We start from the raw sequence: 14,445 nt of genomic DNA, 5'->3' as shown, positions 1-14,445 counted from the left end.
AGGAGCGTCTACGGGGTCACCCCGTGTCTGTCCCAGCACGGCCTTCCTGCTGAGGGGCAGGGCTGAGCGCCAGTCTCCTCAGTTCAGGCCTGCGATGGAGAGGAGGGGCAGGCCCGATGGAGAGGAGGGGCAGGCCCGGAGCGGCACTCTAGGAGCCACACCCTGGGGAGCCTCCTGCAGAGTCGTGAGGGGCGTGGGTCTTGCCTGTGGGAGGGATGAGTCACTGAGGCCCGGGCTGGGCACAGACACAGGCCTCCCAGAGGCCCCAGTGATCCTGCCCGCGGTCGCCAGCTCTTGGCAGGCCCCTCCCTGGAGGGCAGGCTCCACGAGGGCCCCCTTCAGACCAACAGAACATGCAGACGTGAGGACAGGCTGCTTTCAAAGGCTCCCCTGCTCACCCCTCCCTCACCTGCTCCGAGGACGGTCAGCTGCCAGGCGGTGAGCTGCCCTTAGACGCCGCCCACGCGGCAAAGAAGGCCTCTGGCGCCAGCCAGCAAGGTCACACGAGTGACCCGGGATGTGGATGCTCCGAGGCCACCAAGCATCGTGACAGTGAGCCTGGTCCTCCGCACCGCACCAGCCATCACCCCGAAGCCAACCTCGAGAGACCGGCATGGAGGAGCCAGCTCAGCGGCAGCGGGCTCCTGACCAAAGGCACTGGGAGGCGGAAACACTAGTCTCTTGGGGGTGGTCTGTCACTCGACAGCAATAACTGATGTGCTATCGAATCCAGTAACTAACGTGCTACCTAATTCCAAACTGGGAAAGGAGTACTCAAGGCTGTATATTGTCACCCTGCTTATTTAACTTACATGCAGAGTACATCATGAGAAATGCTGGGCTGGATGAAGCGCAAGCTGGAATCAAGATTGCCGGGAGAAATATCAATAACCTCAGATATGCAGATGACACCACCCTTATGGCAGAAAATGAAGAGGAACTAAAGAGCCTCTTGATGAAAGTGAAAGAGGAGAGTGAAAAAGTTGGCTTAAAGCTCAACATTCAGAAAACTAAGATCATGACATCTGGTCCCATCACTTCATGGCAAATAGATGGAGAAACAGTGGAAACAGTGACAGACTTTATTTTGGGGGACTCCAAAATCACTGCAGATGGTGACTGCAGCCATGAAATTAAAAGATGCTTGCTCCCTGGAAGAAAAAGGTATGTCCAACCTAGATACCATATTGAAAAGCAGAGACATTACTTTGCCAACAAAGGTCTGTCTATTCAAAGCTATGGTTTTTCCAGTAGTCATGTATGGATGTGAAATTTGGACCATAAAGAAAGCTGAGCGCCAAAGAATTGATGCTTTTGAATTGTGGTGTTGGAGAAGACTCTTGAGAGTCCCTTGGACTGCAAGGAGATCCAACCAGTCCATCCTAAAGGAGATCAGTCCTGAGTATTCATTGGAAGGACTGATGTTGAAGCTGAAGCTCCAATACTTTGGCCACCTGATGTGAAGAACTGACTCATTTGAAAAGACCCTGATGCTGGGGCAGATTGGGGGCAGGAGGAGAAGGGGACGACAGAGGATGAGATGGTTGGATGGCATCACCAACTCAATGGACATGAGTTTGAGCAAGCTCCGGGAGTTGGTGATGGACAGGGAGGCCTGGCGTGCTGCAGTCCATGGGGTCGCAAAGAGTCGGACACAACTGAGCGACTGAACTGAATCCAATACATGAACGCTGTCACTTTATTTGTCCCCATTCCTGCTGCAAACACACACAAAACAGCACGATGTTGATTTCTAAGCATCAATGCACTGATTAAGCATTTTTCCCTCAAATCTAATCTGCAATGAGCTGATTAAGGGAATCATGCTGCATAAACCAGAGATAAACTGACTGGAAATGGGGGAAATCACCTAATAAAAATGATTACTATCAGATGACAACCTGGTCAATCAGTGTGTGATGGTCCCATTTCACAGAAGAAGAAACCAAGGCTCGGGCTCCCTGCCTACAACCATGACCAAAGACAAGAGTTAGGATTCCACTCGGGTGGACTGACTTCAGTTTGGGCTCTTAACCAGACCCTGGCTGCCCCCGATTTTCACATTAGCATGGGAGCAAATGCCAGTGTGGAAGCTGACCTCCCCTGAAACATTCCTGCTAACAAAAATTATCCACCTGCTTCTCAAATGGCCTGTCTCAATTTCTAGGGAGCGTCATCTCCCACGTTTGAACATTAAGTTCAGGAAGCAGGTCAGCAGCTCCCCAGATTATTGGGATGCATGGTTGTTGAATAATTTATGATGAACTGAATGGAGTACAACATATAAAATGTTCCAGCTTTGCATTTGGTTATTATGCAGAGTTTTTCCTGGGGTTTGTTTTTAAATGTCAGTTTTTAAGGGTTTAACACTTTAAGCCCAGAGACACCAAGAGGCCAGGCTGCAGAGACGCGGAGTGGATGCTCTGGCTGTGTCCTTGGAGGGCACGTCCATCTCAGCTCAGCAAGAGCCAGGTCACAGTGAGGCAGCCACACATCTGTGAGGGATGGAGGCGTGTGTGTGTACCTATGGCTGATTCATGACGGTACTTGGCAGAAAACAACAAAATTCTGTAAAGCAATTATCCCTCAAATTAAAAAAAAAAACAAAACCACGAAACAGTGAAGTGGCTCTTGGAATTTGGAGGCACAGCAAACATAGACAACTAGGAAAGAGGAGAAAAAAATGAGAGAGAGGAAATGAAAGACTGGCAGACTTAAGAATACAAAACACCTCAGGAAAATGTAAACACAATTATTACTCATGGTCTAATAAAGTTAAAGGACATGGAATTCCAAAAATAATGTCAAGTTGAAGACATACAGCGATGCTGATGCCATACTTACCGCCTACAGAGACGCTAAGGCACCAACTTTAAACTCATCCAGCTCCATTTCCCTCCACGAGACGACATCACAGGGTGTCTGTCTTACACTCTGCGCTCCCTCTTCCCTCCGTGGGACGGGCGAGTGCGGCTCAGCTACAGAGGGAGGAAGACCACCGAGCCTGCAAGCACCCAAAGCGCGCAGAGCAGAAGGGCCCCGGGAACCGGACACCTCGCGGCCTGAATATTTCATCACCGTCCCCGGCGCCCCTGCTACGCCAGCCCTCTGCCTTTTCTCCAAGCGGAGAAGAGAGTCTAGACGTAGCAGAAAAGACACTTTTAAATCACAAAGGTCCGTGTTACTAACTTAAATTTATTACTGTATTACATCTTTCTGAGTGATTCTGATGCTATATAAAGTTTACATTGTGAAAAACCCACATGATAACCAATGAAGAGAAGCAAATGTTTGTGCTCTCTCATCTAAAAGAAAAAAATAAAAGTGTAAAACACTGCAAATCAACTGTGCCATAACAAAAAATTTAAGTTAAAAAACAATTATTTTTTAAGCTTAAGACCTCCAGTGAGCAGGTGCCCTCAGTTGGGCTGGCACAGGCACTGAGGGGCCAGACCCCTGCAGCTCAGAAGACACGAAGACCCCATGCTGCGGCCAGATGTCCGTGTGCATAGAGACCGCTCCCGAGCACACGGGCGTCACTGGGGACCAGGGACCCTCTGCTACCCCTGAGCATCGTGCTCCCGAGGACATGGGCATCACTGCAGACCAGCGACCCTCTGCTAGCACTGGGCATCATGCTCCCGGGCACACGGGCGTCACTGGGGACCAGGGACCCTCTGCTACCCCTGAGCATCGCGCTCCCGAGGACATGGGCATCACTGCAGACCAGCGACCCTCTGCTAGCACTGGGCATCATGCTCCCGGGCACACGGGCGTCACTGGGGACCAGGGACCCTCTGCTACCCCTGAGCATCGCGCTCCCGAGGACATGGGCATCACTGCAGACCAGCGACCCTCTGCTAGCACTGGGCATCATGCTCCCAAGCACACGGGCGTCACTGGGGACCAGGGACCCTCTGCTAGCACTGGGCATCGCACTCCAGTGTGCTGGGCATGATGGAGACACTGGGATGCGTGCACTCTGGAGTAAGTTTTTGAATCCTGTCACAACAAAAACACTCTACACACGAAGGAATTTCACAAAGGTCTCAATTACAGGCAGGCAGCCAGAATCCAGGTGGGAAACGGCAGGGCTGATCCCAGCTAAGGTGGGGGCAGGGACAGGTGGGGCAGGCCGGGTGGGGGCTGCTGGCAGCTGCAGGAGCCCACACCTGCGGGCCCCGCCCCACGCCACCCTGTCCCCCCAGATGCTCCCAGGGCCCCGCCCAGGCCGCAGTGCCAGCCGAGCAGGCCCAGCGTCAGCACCCAAGGCCATCCTGCTTGCTCACTCACTCACCCACCCAGGAGCCGGCCGGGGGCCCCTGCGGCAGCACTAGGCAGACAGGCGTGACCAGGTGACCAGTGGCGGCCCGCCCTCCGGGGCCGGCCGCCTTGAGGGACAACAGGCCGATGCGACCACACCCAGACGTGGGGACACAGAAAGCCCCGCAGCCCTAACCTACTTGAAAAACCGCTCGTTCCAGAACCTACCCCCCACCTCCCTCCTCGACTCCTTGGCTCAGCCTGCCCCGTTCCTCCTGAGACCTCCTCAAGCCCGCCCACCCACGTGACAGTCGTAAGCAGCAGCAGAAACATCAGCTCGGGTACATGTACCACAAGGTCAGGACACATGGAGGCCGTGACCCAGAAGCCTTGACTGTCCAGAAGCACCACACCAACCAGGAGCCCCCTCGCCCCCACCCGGCCCCCCACAGCCAGGCCTGAGTGGGAGGTGGGTCCAGAAGCGGGTGCCGACCTACTCCTGCCTTCGGCGGGCAGACCCCACCCACCAGCTCCTGGCTGGCTCGGGGCACCAGCCTGGCCATAACTGGCTGGGGAAAAGCGAGCAGAATGAGCCAAAGCTACAGTGTTTCAGGGTCTACAGCTGATGGGACTGCGGGGCTATTTCTGACTCCAGAAACAAAATCTGGTTCAATAACCTTCAAATTAACTGGAGGTTAAACCATTTCAATTTTCCCTTCCCATTACTCTTTGACACTCCCTTTTTATCTGTGCTCTGTATTTATTTCTGTGTGTGGTTTTTAAACCTGGCGAAGGGAGGATATAAATAAAGTTACAGGGTTTAGCAAATAAAAATAAAGGACATTCAGTTAAATTTGAATTTCAGATAAAAAGACAAATATCTTTGTAGTCAAAGTAGGCCCCAAATATTGCCCAGCAGGTTTTATCTGACGAATCTAACTACGAAGAGGGCCCCGTTTCAGGCCTCCTACAGGAGACTGCCTGCCGCCTACAGATCCGGTCACCGGCTGCAGGACGCGAGAGGGAAAAGCCGTGAGCGCCGCAGCATCCTGACTCCGCTTTCTCCAGCCTGGTGGATGGGAGGCTTCTGCAGCCTGCGTCTCTCCCTGGCGCCCTCAGGGAGACACGGGGTCCCCGGTGCCCACTGGAACCCACCCAGGAGGCACGGCTGCGGCAGGGCGGGTGGCAGGAGGCGCGTCTCCACCCTCCTCCGCCCCCACCCACCCCTGCCCGTGACCCCACGGGGCTCCTCACGCCCCAGGTCCAGGGTGTGCTGGGCGGACAGCGGCCCCAAAGTCGTGAGGTCTGAACGCCCAGAGCCTGGAAGTGCCCCTTGTGGAAAGGGCCCTGCAGATGGGCCTACAGGCGGGTTCTGAGAGGAGGAGGCCGTGCCGGTTACCACGGGCCTGTGCCATCAGACGTGTCCTTGGCGGAGGCAGAGGGAAGGGGGCCCGGGAAGGCCCTGTGAAGACGGAGGCGGGGACTGGGGCGGGAGCGTCGCGGTCACAAGGAGCCTCTGGAGCTGAGGGAGGCGGGAGGACCCCCCCACCCCCAGGAGCCTCTGGAGGGCACAGGCAGGCCCTGCCCACACCTCCAGGCGGGCATCTGCATCCAGCTGAGTGAAAATAAACCTCCACCTGAGGCCCCCAGCTGGCGGTACTGTGTTACAATGGCCGTGGGAAATGTGCGCCGCGGGGCTCCAGGGCCTCCCCCGGCCCCCGCCGCTCACCCCCGAGGTGCGGAGCAGCCAGGCTGCCTGGCACCACTGCCCATCCCTCTGGGCTGGGCTCCAGACCAGAAGGCGGTCTGGGCACCTCACGCTGCCCAAGTACCTCCAGGTAATATGTGTCCCAGGCTGGGCTTTGCGGGGCGGGCCACAGGCTGGCATGAAATAGGGGCTGGACGCAGATGCACCCATGGGTGCCCACCAGCTCAGAGCAGCCAGGCTGAGGGCACCCGCAACGCCCCGCAGGCCACACGGCCCCCGGCGTCTCACACTCACTCTCCTAGCTCATCCGCACGGCAGTCTCAGCATTAACCACACTTTACAGAGACTGGCACGGAGAGGCAGCCTGACGAGGCCGGGCTGGACAGCAGGGTGGGTGAGGAGCAGGTACCCAGGGCGGGGATCTGAGCTGGGTCTCTCGGCCCACAGCAGCAGGACCGACCCGTCAGAGGTCAGCGGACAGACGCCCTCCTGACCGTCGGTGACCTCGCCGGAGGGGGGCAGTGAGGGGCGCCCAGGGCCACCGCGCTCTACGCACCGTCTGCACCCCAGGCAGGCGCGTGGCAAGTGCAGCCCCGGGCATCCACTCGCCCTCGACGGCTAAAGAAGGGCTTTCTCTTAGGCTAGAGTGGGTCACTCCCTGGCTACCCGCTTCTCCAGACCAGCAACAGGTCAGCCCCGAGGGCAACACCTGGCCCAGCAGGCCCCCCAGTGAAGGCAGAGCCTCACACGTCCTCCTGGCTCGGCCGGGGGCACGATAGAAAACCTGACCACCCGCAGGGGCTGAGCGCGAGGGGGCGGGCGGACACCAGGGGTGCTGCTCCCCGCAGGAAGGGGGCCGCCTGGGGTGCGGAAGGGCAGTGGTGTCTGGGCACGTCCGGGGCTCAGCCGGACGCCGCGCTTCTCCAGCTTCGGGCACAGAACCGAGTCGGGCACACGGGGGGCTGGTAAGAGAGGGGCATCGCAGCATCTCAGACGGGAGGGAGCCAGGGAGAGAGGAGGACCCGAAACCTGGGGGTAAACTCTGCCCAGGCCCTGGGGAGCCCTGAGCCCCCCGGGGATGGGAGACTGCGAGGGGCCAGCAGCCCCAGCACCCCAGAGACCACGATGGAGCCGTCTGAGTCTCCACAAGTCAACTCCCAGGACAAAACCAACGCTCTTCAGGACAGAGATCCACTGCTGTGGATCATCTGCGCTGTCCAGCGCACAACCTCCTACTAGAGGCTCAGAGAGACAGGAAGGCGTGACCCACAGTCAAGAGACAAACAGGCCAGGGGAACCGATCCTGAAATAACCCGAGAGCTGAAATTACAGGCCAGGACTTTAAAGCAGCTAATACAGTGTGTTCAAGGATTTAGCGGGAGATACAGCCACAGTAAACAGCTGTCCTATTTTAGTAGAGACATGGAAACTATTAAAAAAAAAAAAGAAGCAAGTGGAAACTCTAGAAATAAAAACTACAGTAATTGAAATTTTACAACTCATCGAAATGGACTTAATTTGGATTGCAGATGGAAGAAAAAAGAGATGAAAAAGAAACAAACAATTTTAACTTAGAACCAGGACTGAGTGCCCTGGGAGACAATAACAAACATGTAATACAAGCATCAGGAGGAGAGCAGAAACGGGGCGGGAAAGCATCTGAACAGACCATGACCAAATCTTCCCCAAATTCGGTAAAAAAAATTATAGCTCAACAAACTCTGCACAGGATAAATTCAGAGAAAACCTTCCCAAGGACATCACGGTCCAAGCTCTGGGATTCAAAGGTGCAGATGAGAGCAGGCAACATAGGGGCGGGTACACGACGGCTGGCTCCCCCGGAAGGCGGGCGGGCCGGTCAGAGGGCCGGGAAGAGAACCCAGACTCCAAGCCAGCAAAACGGTCCTTTAAAGTGGGACGAAAATGAGCACAGTTCAGAGAAACCCCAACTGGGAGAATCTGTCACCAACAGGCAAGAAACGCTAACGGAGTGTTTCATGCTGAAGAAAACTGATACCAGATGGAAAGTCAAATCTATACCCAAGGAAGGAAGCACAACAGAAATGATGAATACTGGGTAAACATTTTAAAAATATGATTTTCCTTCTTTCAATCTCTAAAATACATATGACTTCTTAAAGCAAAAACTGTAACAGTGTTTCATGGCTTAGAGCATATGCAGATGTAAGACAAATGACAACAAATAGCTCAAAGGCAGCACAAATGGAACTTTTATTACTATTACAATACACAACTCTTACATTTTATCTAAAGTGTTATAAAATTAACCCTAAACAGATGGCAAAAAGTTAAGATAGGCATTTTAGACTACTAAAAAATAATGTAGTTTATAATTGCCAGGACATGGAAGCAACCTAGATGCCCATCAGCAGACAAATGGATAAGGAAGCTGTGGTACATATACACCATGGAATATTACTCAGCCATTAAAAAGAATCCATTTGAATCAGTTCTAATGAGATGGATGAAACTGGAGCCCATTATACACAGTGAAGTAAGCAAGAAAGATAAACACCAATACAGTATACTAACGCATATATATGGAATTTAGAAAGATGGTAACGATAACCCTGTATGCAAAACAGAAAAAGAGACACAGATGTACAGAACAGACTTTTAGACTCTGTGGGAGAAGGCGAGGGTGGGATGTTCTGAGAGAATAGCACTGAAACAAGTATACTATCAAGGGTGAAACAGATCACCAGCCCAGGTTGGATGCATGAGACAAGTGCTCAGGGCTGGTGCACTGGGAAGACCCAGAGGGATGGGATGGGGGGGGAGGTGGGAGGGGGGATTGGGATGGGGAACACATGTAAATCCATGGCTGATTCATGTCAATGTATGGCAGAAACCACTACAATACTGTGAAGTAATCAGCCTCCAACTAATAAAAATAAATGGAAAAAAATAAAATAAAATAAAAAATAATGCAAAGAGGTACAGCCAAAAAAGTCAATGAAGGAATTAAGATGCAGTACTAGAAAATATGTGTGTATTTATTACAGATACACACACACTTGGTACATGAACCCATAGATACAAACAAGTGCATCCCTTTGTGTAAATACAGATACACATGCACTCAGCTAACCCAAAACAAGATAAGAAAGGAAAAGCAGCAACAACAAGCAAAAAATAGGACAAACAGAAAACAAAGTGAGACCAGAAAGGCAGGCCAGGCGTCACCGGCCGTCACGGGCAAGTGCAGAGCGCCTGGGCGCTGACCACGCTCTTCTGTTTACTCCGTCTGTGGTCACATGTTTTCCACAATCAACACTTTTCATTAGTATTAAGAGTGTTCCAAACGTGATCTATAGTCAAGTGGGCCTTAGGAAGCATCACTACAAACAAAGCTAGTGGGGGGATGGAATTCCAGCTGAGCTATTTAAAATCCTAAAAGATGATGCTATTAAAGTGCTGCACTCAGTATGTCAGCAAATTTGGAAAACTCGGCAGTGGCCACAGGACTGGAAAAGGTTAGTCTTCACTACAATCCCAAAGAAAGGCAATGCCAGAGAATGTTCAAACTAGTATACAATTGTGTTCATTCCATATGCTAGCAAGGTTAATGCTCAAAATCCTTCAATCTAGGCTTCAACAATACATGAACTGAGAACTTTCACATGTACAAGCTGGATTTTAAAAAGGCAGAAGAACCAGAGACTAGTTGTGTCAGACTCTGTGACCCCATGGACTACACCCACCAGGTCCTCTGTCCACGGGATTCTCCAGGCAAGAATACTGGAGTGGGCTGCCATTTCCTCCCCCAGGGATCTTCCTGACCCAGGGATCGAATTTGCATCTCCTACATCTCCTGCATTGGCAGGCAGGCTCTTTACTGCTAGTGCCACCTCCCAAGAGCAGGGCAAACATCAAGCAAATCGACAAAAGGAGGAGGATCGAGGATTAGGTCAGCCCCGGAGTTCCAGCCTCTAAATAAATGGAGTTCCAGAGAGAACACAAAACTGAAAGAAAGTGAAGAAGCACACAAAAATAGACCAGGCCCAGGCTGCACGGGGCTGCCTCGCCCACCAGTGACGAGAACACGTCATCGTGTTCTGACGGCTCAGAACTCAGGGAACAAGGGATGCTCCTGCGGGCCTCCTGGGGCCAGATCACAGAGAATCACTAGGGCATCTGCTTCCCGCCAGAGCTGGGAAAGTGCCACATGCAGTACAGAAGCAGCTTCGACATTCTGAGAAAACACTCCTCGGTAGAATTCTATACCCAGCTAAACTAAAATTTAACTGAAAAGCCATCTTCAAAATCAAGAGCAAAGGAAAAATCCAGATGAGGTTTCTTGGCTATCATGAGCATGCACTTCCACAGAACCGGGAGTGAGCCCAGACTGGGAAGAGGTCCTGAGCGCAGACACCTTGCACACGCAGGTCCCGTAGGGGCCAGGACAGAGCGGGGTGGGGAGCCAGACCCGGGAGCCAGGGGCCACCACAAGAGGGGAGCCACAGGCCTGCGCAGGAAAGGGCTTGTGCTCAGGCACCTGGTTCGAGGAACAGACAGGTGAGCAGCAGACACTGGTGTAACCAGCGGTGCAGTGACTGAGCTGGGAAACGGAGGGTGAGGGAGCACCACCGCTTCGGAGGGGAGAGCCAGGGTCCCTGCACCTTCCAGAGAAATCAAACACACAGACTTTAAGACAGCAGCTAAGATGGAGGAAATGCCTGAGAAGACGGAGCCTGGGATGCCTGCCCTGGGAGATGCAGCCAGCAGGACAGGAGAGCGCCTGCTGTCTTCATTCTTTAATCAGTAGGTTTAACTCCTCATCTAAGTGTCCTAGAAGGGTGGCCAAGACCACAGTAAGGGACAAAAATAAGACGTAGAGAAAGATATATACGTAGCACAGTGTGTGTAAAAAAAAAAGAGTCGGCAGGACAGGCGTGGGCTATCATCTGATGACCGGGTTGGGGGCAGAGAGGAGAGAGCGGAGAGCACAGGAAGGACAAGCCGGGCGTTTCCTTTGTCTTTAGTCCACGGTCTCAGGGTTGAATCTGGTGAACCCCCAGAAACCACAGGGAAACATGCTTGTTAAAATCGAACATGCCCGTGGTTTCAGTATACTTCTGAGGACTGACTACAGCTTTTATTTTTTTTACATTACTTATTTATGTATGTAGGCCGCACTGAGCAGTGTGCAGGATCTTAGCTCCCCGATCAGGGATGGGACCGAGGCCCCTGCAGTGTAAGAGCACAGTCCTAACCCCTGGACCACCACGGAAGGCCCTGCTTACAGCTCTTCTCGGACGGCCAGAGGAGTGGGTAACTGCCACCCCCAAAAGTAAACATGAGCGATCCGCCAGCCAGAACCCCAAGCCAGGCTCATCTCCTCCCCGGGACCACTGCGGCCTCTCCTCCAGTGCTGGGCGGGGACACCAGGAGGCAGGAGCAGCAGCGCCCCCTCAGTGGGGGTGTGAGACGGCTGCCCCCCAGCCCACGACAGGAGAGACCCCAGTCCTTGCAGGAGTGGCCAGGGCAGTCCACAGGGACACCAGGCCAGAGGCCCTGGAGCTGTGAACGTCACCTTACAGACGACAGGGCCTTAGCAGGTGTGATGACACTAAAGCGCCTGCCTGGGGAGAGGACCCGGGTTCCACACACGGGTGTGACCACCGGTGTCCTTCTAGGAGGGACGCAGAGCAAGGAGCCAGGACACAAAGAGGGAAGCAGAAGCCAGGGCTAGATGGTGCAGGCCGGGCGTGAGGGTGCCCCCACTAGCCGAGAGGATGTCCAGCCTCCGACATCCGCTTCTGCTTTTAAGCCACTAGGCTGTGGTCCTCGGTTACAGCCACCACGGGAAACTCATACAGGTGCTAATCAGAAAGTAAACTGTGTCTGTGAATTCCACCAAATTCAGAGAAAACGCAACACACCGTGGCTTCGCTATGTTCGTGTACGCATGGACTCGCTGGACAGCCTGTGTCGAGTCTTAACGACACGCTGTTCTTCCTTCATCCTGACATTTGCTTTACCCACTTCAGACAAAGGCAAGCGTCTAAAGGCAGTGTAATCAGAAAGCGCACGTGCTCTCCTCTGCTGTGGGAGGCCTGGACCTCCCGGCCTCCCCCTCCTCACATGCCCCTGCAGGCTGGCTGCCTCCTCCGAAAAGGCCACCCAGTCCAGGCCTCCCAGCCTGCAGCTGCTCCTCTGCCTGGCCACCGGCCCCTTCCTCCCAGATGCCCTCCTCCTAGAAGAGGGGGAAACCAGCCTGCCCTTGAGCCTGGGGCGCCGGCCTACCTAGCACCCGCTGCTCACCTCCTGACCCCGCACATGACGCCACCACCCACCCCACCCCGGATCCGCTCCACTCGCCAGCCCAGGTCCTCCTGTGCCCACCTCTCCCAGAGGCGCTCCACTACCCAGCACCGGGGTGGGCACCTCGGTGATGGGCTTGTGCCCCTCTGAGGAGCATCCCTGAGGCCCAGGCCCCACGTCCCCACCCCACGGCCAGGACCTCTAGGCTCAAGGCCACTGGGTCAGAGGATGTTCTGATGAAACGTCCCACTGCAACTATAAGTCCCTAAGGCAGGGTTTAAACATCTCTCTTCTTGCTCATTGCCCGCTGCCCACCACCTATCCAGGTGCTTGTCTCAGACCTGGAGTGGAGGGTCTCCGGAGGAGCAGTTCCCTCCCTGCCAGCCTCACGGTCCGTCTGCGGGTCCCACGGCCTCACAGGTGCCCTTTAACCACAGCACGTGACACTGATGGACACTGACCACACGGATCCACTCACAACCCTGAGCGACCCCACGGTTACAGGCAGGTCCCATTACAAATCCAACCCTGCAACGGGGAAGCCGAGGCAGAGAGTGGTGGCCTGCCCTGTGGTCCGTCTACACCCACAGCTCTGGGCCACCACTCTATCTACACTCACAACTCTGGGCCACCCCGTCTACACCCACAGCTCTGGGCCACCCCGTCTACACCCACAGCTCTGGGCCACCCCGTCTACACCCACAGCCCCGGGCCATTCCGTCTACACCCACAACTCTGGGCCACCCCGTCTACACCCACAGCCCCAGGCCACTCCGTCTACACCCACAACTCTGGGCCACCCCGTCTACACCAACAACCCCGGGCCACTCCGTCTACACCCACAACTCTGGGCCACTCAGTCTACACCCACAGCTCCGGGCCACTCCATCTACACTCACAGCCCCAGGCCACTCCGTCTACACCCACAACTCTGGGCCACCCCGTCTACACCAACAACCCCGGGCCACTCCGTCTACACCCACAACTCTGGGCCACTCAGTCTACACCCACAGCTCCGGGCCACTCCATCTACACTCACAGCCCCTGGCCACTCGGTCTACACCCACAACTCCAGGCCACCACCCCGCCTGCGCCCGCAGCTCCGGAGCCTCGCAGTGTCCCCCACCCCCTGCCCTGGGCCGCAGCTCGGAGCCCGCATCGGGAAGCGGGCACAGGGCTGCGTCGCTGCGCCGCATTCCCAGAGCTGGGGTCTCCGAAGGCGGCCTCTGATCCGACAATGCGGCCGCCCGAGAGGTCGGACAGGAAACTCGGGAGCCCGTGAGAATTCGGCCCGGGGCGCCCGCCGTCGGTGGGCGTCGCAGGCCCCGCGCGCTCGGCCCTGCCTCGATCCTGGGCCTTCGGGTCCCGCGGCCGCCCCTCCGCCCGGCCTGAGTCGCGCCGAGGAACAAAAGGAGGGCGGCGGCGGCTGGGTGGCCCCAGTGAGCCGGACCCCGAGGCGCCGGCCGCCCCCGGCACCCTCCGCTCGGCCGGGCGGGGCGGGCCGCGGAGGCCGCGAGCGCGCGCCCTCAGAAGAAAGAAAGCGGAGGCGGGGCGCCGGCGCCCAGCCCGCAACCTACCCGCCGGTCGCTCTCCGGCTGCGATCCGCTCCGCCAGCGCGCGCAACGGTCGCAGCCGCCGTAGCCCCGGGCCGGGAGGGAGCGGGGCCGATGAGAGGGGCGGTAACCTGAGGGGGCGGGGTCTAAGAGGGGGCGGGGTTGTGGCCGGGGCCGAGGAAAGGGGCGGGGTCTCCTAGAGGGGCGGTAACCTGAATGGGCGGGGTCAAAGAGAGGGCGGGGTTGTGGGGCGGGGCCTTTGAAGAGGTGGTCCATCCCCCTGGTGGGCGGAGCCGTCCGTGTCTGGACCAATGAGAGGAGAGGCCGAGTAGGGCGTGAGTGGTGGGCGGGACCTGAGGCGGAGACCGGGGCGGGGCCGGGGGGAGCAGGACCTCAGGAAGGGAGTGGGGCGGGCTTGGCCTCTAAGGCTGTGGGCGGCTCTCAGGACGCGGCCGGCGTGCGCGGTCTACAGAGCGGAGATGCGGCGTCCAGTGGATAACAGGAAGGGCGGCCCTTCCAGGGGGGAAAGTGGAAAGAACCGAGGGACGGAGCCCGAGGGGGCGGACCTGGAGGGGCGGGGACCCCCCCCCCCCAGAACTGGGGCGGGACTTCCGCTACCCACGCACGGTGGCG

The 14,445-nt window shown here is 56.1% G+C and overlaps 1 protein-coding gene across 2 annotated transcripts in view; it reads right to left on the bottom strand.

Annotated features, from left to right (window-relative positions):
• The window catches only part of RGS12 (regulator of G protein signaling 12), a 120,549-nt gene extending 106,618 nt beyond the window's left edge, over nt 1-13,931 (bottom strand). Inside the window, exon 1 of one of the 2 annotated variants that reach the window (XM_070462459.1) lies at nt 13,837-13,931. The gene's annotated coding sequence lies outside the window, so the exon portion shown is untranslated. The remainder of the gene's footprint in view (nt 1-13,836) is intronic. The other variant, XM_070462460.1, reaches the window with a different exon arrangement.
• Between the last annotated feature and the right edge of the window lie 514 nt (nt 13,932-14,445).

This window comes from Odocoileus virginianus, unplaced genomic scaffold (genome assembly GCF_023699985.2).
Source record: "Odocoileus virginianus isolate 20LAN1187 ecotype Illinois unplaced genomic scaffold, Ovbor_1.2 Unplaced_Scaffold_5, whole genome shotgun sequence".
Lineage (NCBI taxonomy): Eukaryota > Metazoa > Chordata > Mammalia > Artiodactyla > Cervidae > Odocoileus > Odocoileus virginianus.
This window is presented reverse-complemented; position numbering and strand designations above follow the sequence as displayed.